The sequence below is a fragment of the Suricata suricatta genome, chromosome 5, assembly GCF_006229205.1.
Source record: "Suricata suricatta isolate VVHF042 chromosome 5, meerkat_22Aug2017_6uvM2_HiC, whole genome shotgun sequence".
NCBI classification, from domain to species: domain Eukaryota; kingdom Metazoa; phylum Chordata; class Mammalia; order Carnivora; family Herpestidae; genus Suricata; species Suricata suricatta.
The window spans coordinates 7750676-7756459 of NC_043704.1; positions in this window are offsets into that span (position 1 = coordinate 7750676).

Sequence of the window (5784 nt, forward strand, 5' to 3'; positions counted from 1 at the left end):
AAGGTGACAGGGAAGGGGATGGGGAGGGGGACTGCACAGACCTCTCCTAGGTGCAGGGTGGAGACGCCAGGGGCAGGTGTAGACCCAGAGGGAGAGGGTGGCGGCTGGGGACAGTGCAACGTGTGTTCTAGGCAGATCTCCGTGGCTGTGAGGACAGCGGGATGGGGGAGTGGGAAGGGGGCCCAGGGGGCTCCCACGGGGTCTGTATGGAGCACCTTGGAGGGAACTGGGGTGGTGACCACAGAGATGGGGGAGGACAGACGGGGGCTGTGCTCAGAGGAGAGTCAGGAAGAAGGACTTCGATCATTCCTAAGAGCCTCCTGCGCTGTGTGCCAGTCCTGGGGGAGCCCTGAGACTCAGCGGGGCATGGACCACTCTGGGCATCAGGAACCTGCTTTCCAAGAGGGGGAGCCTGGGACAGGCACATGGGTCTGGGTTCCCACCGCGTGCCCGCTGCACCTGAAGCCCTCGTGAGCAGGCGGCCTCACCACCCAGGTGCTCCCACAACAGGGACCCCAAGAGCAGCTACAGGAGGGGGCTGAGGGCAGGCAAGGGTTCCCACCTGGGCGCACAGACTGCCAAGTGGAGGGGACACTGCTGCCAGCAGAACCATGACAGATAATACGTGTCCTTCCGCAGAGTCACGGGCACAGAAGAGGGAGGCTCAGGGACGTGAAGGTGGCCTGTGCACTCATGTACATTCGCGGGCCACCCCGCTCTGAGTGTCCCTGCTGCAGGTTGGGGGCAGAGAGCAGGGCAGGTGGGCTCTCTGGAGGAGGAGGCCCCTGAGCTGAACACTGAGGAACGAGCAGGAGTTACCGATGGTGCCTTCACACTTCAGGGGACGCATGAATCACTCGAAAACCTTGTCACAGAAGGTTCTGATTCATCGGGTTGTGGGGGAAACTGACACCCTGCACTGCCCCCACGTGCTCTGGATGCTGGGACCAGGCCTGGAGGACCAAGGACCTTTAGATGATTATGGGGCAGGAGTGGGGAAACCCGAGGGGGGCAGGGGCATTTCTGGCAGAAGACACGGCACAGGCAAAACCCAGAGCACCAAACAGCCTGATCTGGGGGAGCAAGGCAACTCTGTGTAGTCCGCTTCCCGGAGCCCGGAAACCCAGAGCTGGGAGGGCACGAGCAGGATGCAGAATCCGTGCACACGCATACCCTGCTCAGGGTGCCCATCCTACAGGGCCAATCTCGGAGGAGCACCATGAACTTGAGGTGCCTCATGGGGAAGCCAGCCGTGGAGGAACCATTCTGCCCAGGCATGGAATCCGCTTTGCAAGGAAGAAAACTCTTTAGCCTGAAGATAAGTCGACCCCTTCAGACCGTGCACGCACGCAAGCCCATTTATCCTGTGAGTGGATGTCTGACCACTCAATGGTCTGTGCATTTAATGGACTAATGAAATGCGTCATAAGTCTGAGTACTTTGGGACAAATGATATTTTCACCTCTTTTGGAGTTAAAGAAAATGTATTTTACTGTGTCCACCTCAACTGAAGATTTAGAAATGTAAATATTTAAGGTACAGATTTTGTAAAAAGTTTATTTACTTTGAGACAGACAGAGAGAGAGAGAGAGAGAGAGAGAGAGAGAGAGAGAGAGAGAGAGCAGTGGAGGGGCAGAGAGAAAGGGAGAAAGAATCCCAAGCAAGCTCCACACTGTCAGCACAGAGCCCAACTCAGGGCTGGAACTCACAAACGTGAAATCACGATCTGAGACGAAATCAAGTCAGCCGCTTAACGGACTGAGCCACCCAGGTGCCCCATCAGGTGTGCTTTTTAACGCATCACAACTCTACATGCTTTCTCATTCCAACCACCAACCTCCCATCCAACAATGACCCCCAGTGTAAATTTCTGCGAAAAAAGGTTGTGTGTACTTTTTAAAGGGTTCTATGCTGGTTAGATTTTTACTTTTCATTCATTCACTCACTCAGCACGGAATTATTAAGCACCTTCTATGTGCCCGGCTCCCGGCAAATCTGGGTGCTGCTATGAACAAGACAGACAAGGTCCCAGCCTGAAGGAGCTGACCCAGGCAGAGGGCGACCCTGGCCCTTCCCTGGAGGATGAAGACCCCCGTGCCAAGGCCGCTCCCTGGTTCGCTTTCCCGGGAGCCAGGGAATACAGCTGTGTCTGGGAAATGTTAATATTCAGAGTGAATTAGGCCAGACAAATCCTAATATATCACACAAGGGACAATGAAATGAAAAAAACAGATGACGCAAAATCACCAAAGGAAAGCCATCCATTCGCCCGGCTCTAAACAAACTCCCAAGATAGGACTTCCAGGGTGGGAATCTGCAGCCTGGGCGCTGAGCTTGGCTTCTTGTCGGGAGGGCCACAATCAGGCTCTGGGCTGCTGCGCACCTGGCTGTGTGTGCCGCCGTGAGGAGGCAGCCGTGAGGAGGCGGCCGTGCAGAGGTCAAAGGCACCAGATGGACTGCAGGCACGGGATTCAAGTCCAAGGTGCCTCGTTTCCTTATCTGTGGAGCGAGAGTAATAATTCTCACCAGGCGCTTTCGCCACCGCGGGGGAGAAGTCACACTCGTGTCCTGCCCAGTGTACCAGCTCTCCAAGACGGCACCCGTGAGCGCCAGGCCGGGCTGGTGGTAGTGGGGCTGGGCCGGGAGGGAAAACCAGAACGTATAGGTTTTGATTTTTAAAAATAACATGGTATGTGGGGTGCCTGAGTGGCGCAGTCAGCTGAGCGTCCGCCTCTTGACCTTGGCTCAGATCATGTATTCACAGTTTGTGAGTTTGAGGCCCACATCAGGCTCTGTGCTGATGGTCCAGAGCCTGCTTGGGATTCTCTCTCTCTCTGTCCCCTGACTTGTGTGCTCTCTCTCTTTCTCAAAATAAATATACTTAAAAACAATGTTTTCATGTTTATTTATTTTTGAGAGAGAGATAGAGTGTGAGTGGAGGAGGAGCAGACAGAGAGAGAGGAACACACAGAATCCAAAGCAGGCTCCAGGCTCCGAGCTGTCAGCACGGAGCCCGATGCAGGGCTCGAACTCATGAACCTCGAGATAATGACCTGAGCTGAAGTTGAACTCTTAACCAGCCGTGCCACTCAGGCGCTCCCTAAATAAATGTACATTAAAAAATACACATTGCATGCATACATCTGCCTTGATTACTGAGGGGTTTTGGCAACCCTTAAATCTCCACCATCCATCGCCAGAAGTTTCGTCTTCCCAAACTGAAACCTGCCCCCATAAAACACCCACTCCTCTTTACCCCCTGCCTCCTGCCCCCCACAACCTCTGGCCTCCTCTGTGTCTGACAGCCTGACTGATCCAGACACCTAATTCAGTGGAACCACACAGTGCCTGTCCTTCGGGACTGGCCTTTTTGAGCACCATTTTCCCAAGGCTCGTTCCTGCTGTAACATGTGTCAGAATTTCTTTCTTTTTTTTCCAGCCTGAATAATATCCCATGGTGTGGCTAGACCACACTGAGTTTATCCACGTGTCCATCTGTGGGCATGTGGTTGTTTCTACGTTCCGGTTATTGTGGCTAACGCTGCCATGAGCATCGGTGTGCAAACAACTGCTTTGAGTGCCTTCAGCTCCTCGGAGTACGTACTCAGAAGCAGAATCGCTGGATCCGACGGTCATGCTGTCTTTAATTCTCTGAAGAAGCTTCCTACGGTTTCCCATAGTGACTGCATTTCCCCGCCCACCAGCAAAGCACAAGAGTTCGAGCTCTCCACATCCTCACCGACACCTGTTCCGTTCTGGGGGTTTTTTCTGAGGATAGATAGCCCTCACGACGAGTCCTCAGACTTCGTGCCCGAGGTGGGCCGTCCCTCACCTTGCCTGGCCTCGGCTCCCAGGCTCCCTCGAGTGGTCCCAGAAGATGTCCCATCCCTGTTCATGGATTAGGGCTCTCTCCTGAGGGAACCCCAAAAGAGGGTCTCCTGTGTCCCCCCGGGGACCTGCTGGTTTTGCTTGGTGCGTTGGCAAAGACCACGGTCTCAATTCCCACAGAAGAAGGTGAACTATGGGAAAAGGAGGAAGGACTGGGGTCCCTCGAGGGAGGTCCTGACCTCTGAGAAGCCAGACGTCCTCATTTCGGTGACCAGAGTATCATCTAACAAACAAAAAACCCAACAAACACTGCTAAAAACCACTTTGAATTTCAAAACAGGTTTTTGAATAATATCACCTCACATATAATTCTTCTGCAACCTGATCTTTGGCTCAGTCGTCGGTTCTGGAGAACTGTTCACGTTGAGACACAACTCTAGTTCATCCCTTTGAGAGACTGAACAGAGTCTTGTGTACGAAGAGCCCATTTACCAGCCCCTGGGGGCCAGGCAGGTTGTCTCTCTAACTGTGTCCGGTGCCTGACCCCTCTTCTCTTTCTGGAGGGATCGGAGAGAGGATTTCCTCTGGGGGTATGGACAGTCCCGTGCACGGACTCACTGGAGACACCCCCAGCCAGGCAGGACAGACAGACAGACAAGCCCATTATTACCCTTGACCTCATTCCATGCAGATGGGAGATAACCCAGAGCTGCGGGCCTTATCATGAAAGCCAGGAACACGAATGCCTGAGCGATCAGAGCATGGAGCTAAAATGGAAAGGTGGGCGAGGAGGGGCCAGAATGCTCTGTGTACATTATGGGAATCCAAGAACTCACAACAAGGGTTCCCAATCTTCGTCCTGAGTTTTCCGGGCCACACAGAGAGGGGAGGGAGCCAGCCCAAGAAGAAAACATTCTTCCTAGAAGAAGCAGGGACATGCTCAGGGCCCGGCGGTCAGAGAACCTTCCTGGGGGGCCCAGGGACCCTGAGGAACGTCTTGGGCTGGGTCCTCCTGGGGCTCCTCCTCGCGCGTCTCCAAGGGGGCATCCGGGAACCTGAGGGACCGCCGTCCCAGGGTGTAATGCCCAAGATTTTAATATCACCCCAAAACCAGAAACCACCAGGGAGACTGAGGCACGCATGTAAAAGCAAAGGGAAGTTTTATTACGGCTTAGGCTCGCCGGGCCTAAGTTCGGTCTCACAGCCTTCACCAAGGCAGTGGATCCGCGCTGAGAGCCTCGAGCAGGGGCTGAGTAGGGTTTTTATGGGGTTTGGGAAGGGGGAGTTACAAGAAATTGTGACATCCAATCATCATTGAATAACAGCATTGGCAGTAACTCTAACCAAACACATTGTCCAGGGTGTTTGTTACTTTTGGCGGGACCCAATTACAACATTTAGGGTATCTTTGAAATTAACCAATTACAGAGCGAGTTCAGGGTCTTGTTCGGTGACTATCGGGTTAACTTTAACATTAGGTCACAGGGTCCTATCTAAAGTTCCCATCTGCAGGTCTCACCCTTAGGAATGTGGGGAGAGGTAGCTGGCCTTTCCCGATTGGATACCACAAAGTGGTCCCTTCTCTAGGCAATGTGTAACTGCCTAATGGTTCCGGAGCGACTGACCTTAGGCCTTCTAGTTTAGAGGGGAAACAAAGCCTGCCATGGCATCTGTTTGGTTCAGCCTTACAAGGGCACAGGCGTCCTCTGTCCTACATGTCATGTCTGCACCTCTGAGGCTGGAAACTAGTCTCTGCAACACACGGGCTGCCCAGGAACCCACGCCAAGTGCCCGCCCAGCAGGCCCACGGCTCACCCCCTCACACCCCCAGGTGGAAACTGGGCTTCTCTGTGGGGAGCGGCAGTGCCCCCTGCTGCTCCAGCCTGTCTGGAGGGCGTGATGGGGGCCCAGCTCCTACGTGGGAGGACTAATCACCACCTCCCTCCAGCTCCCCCA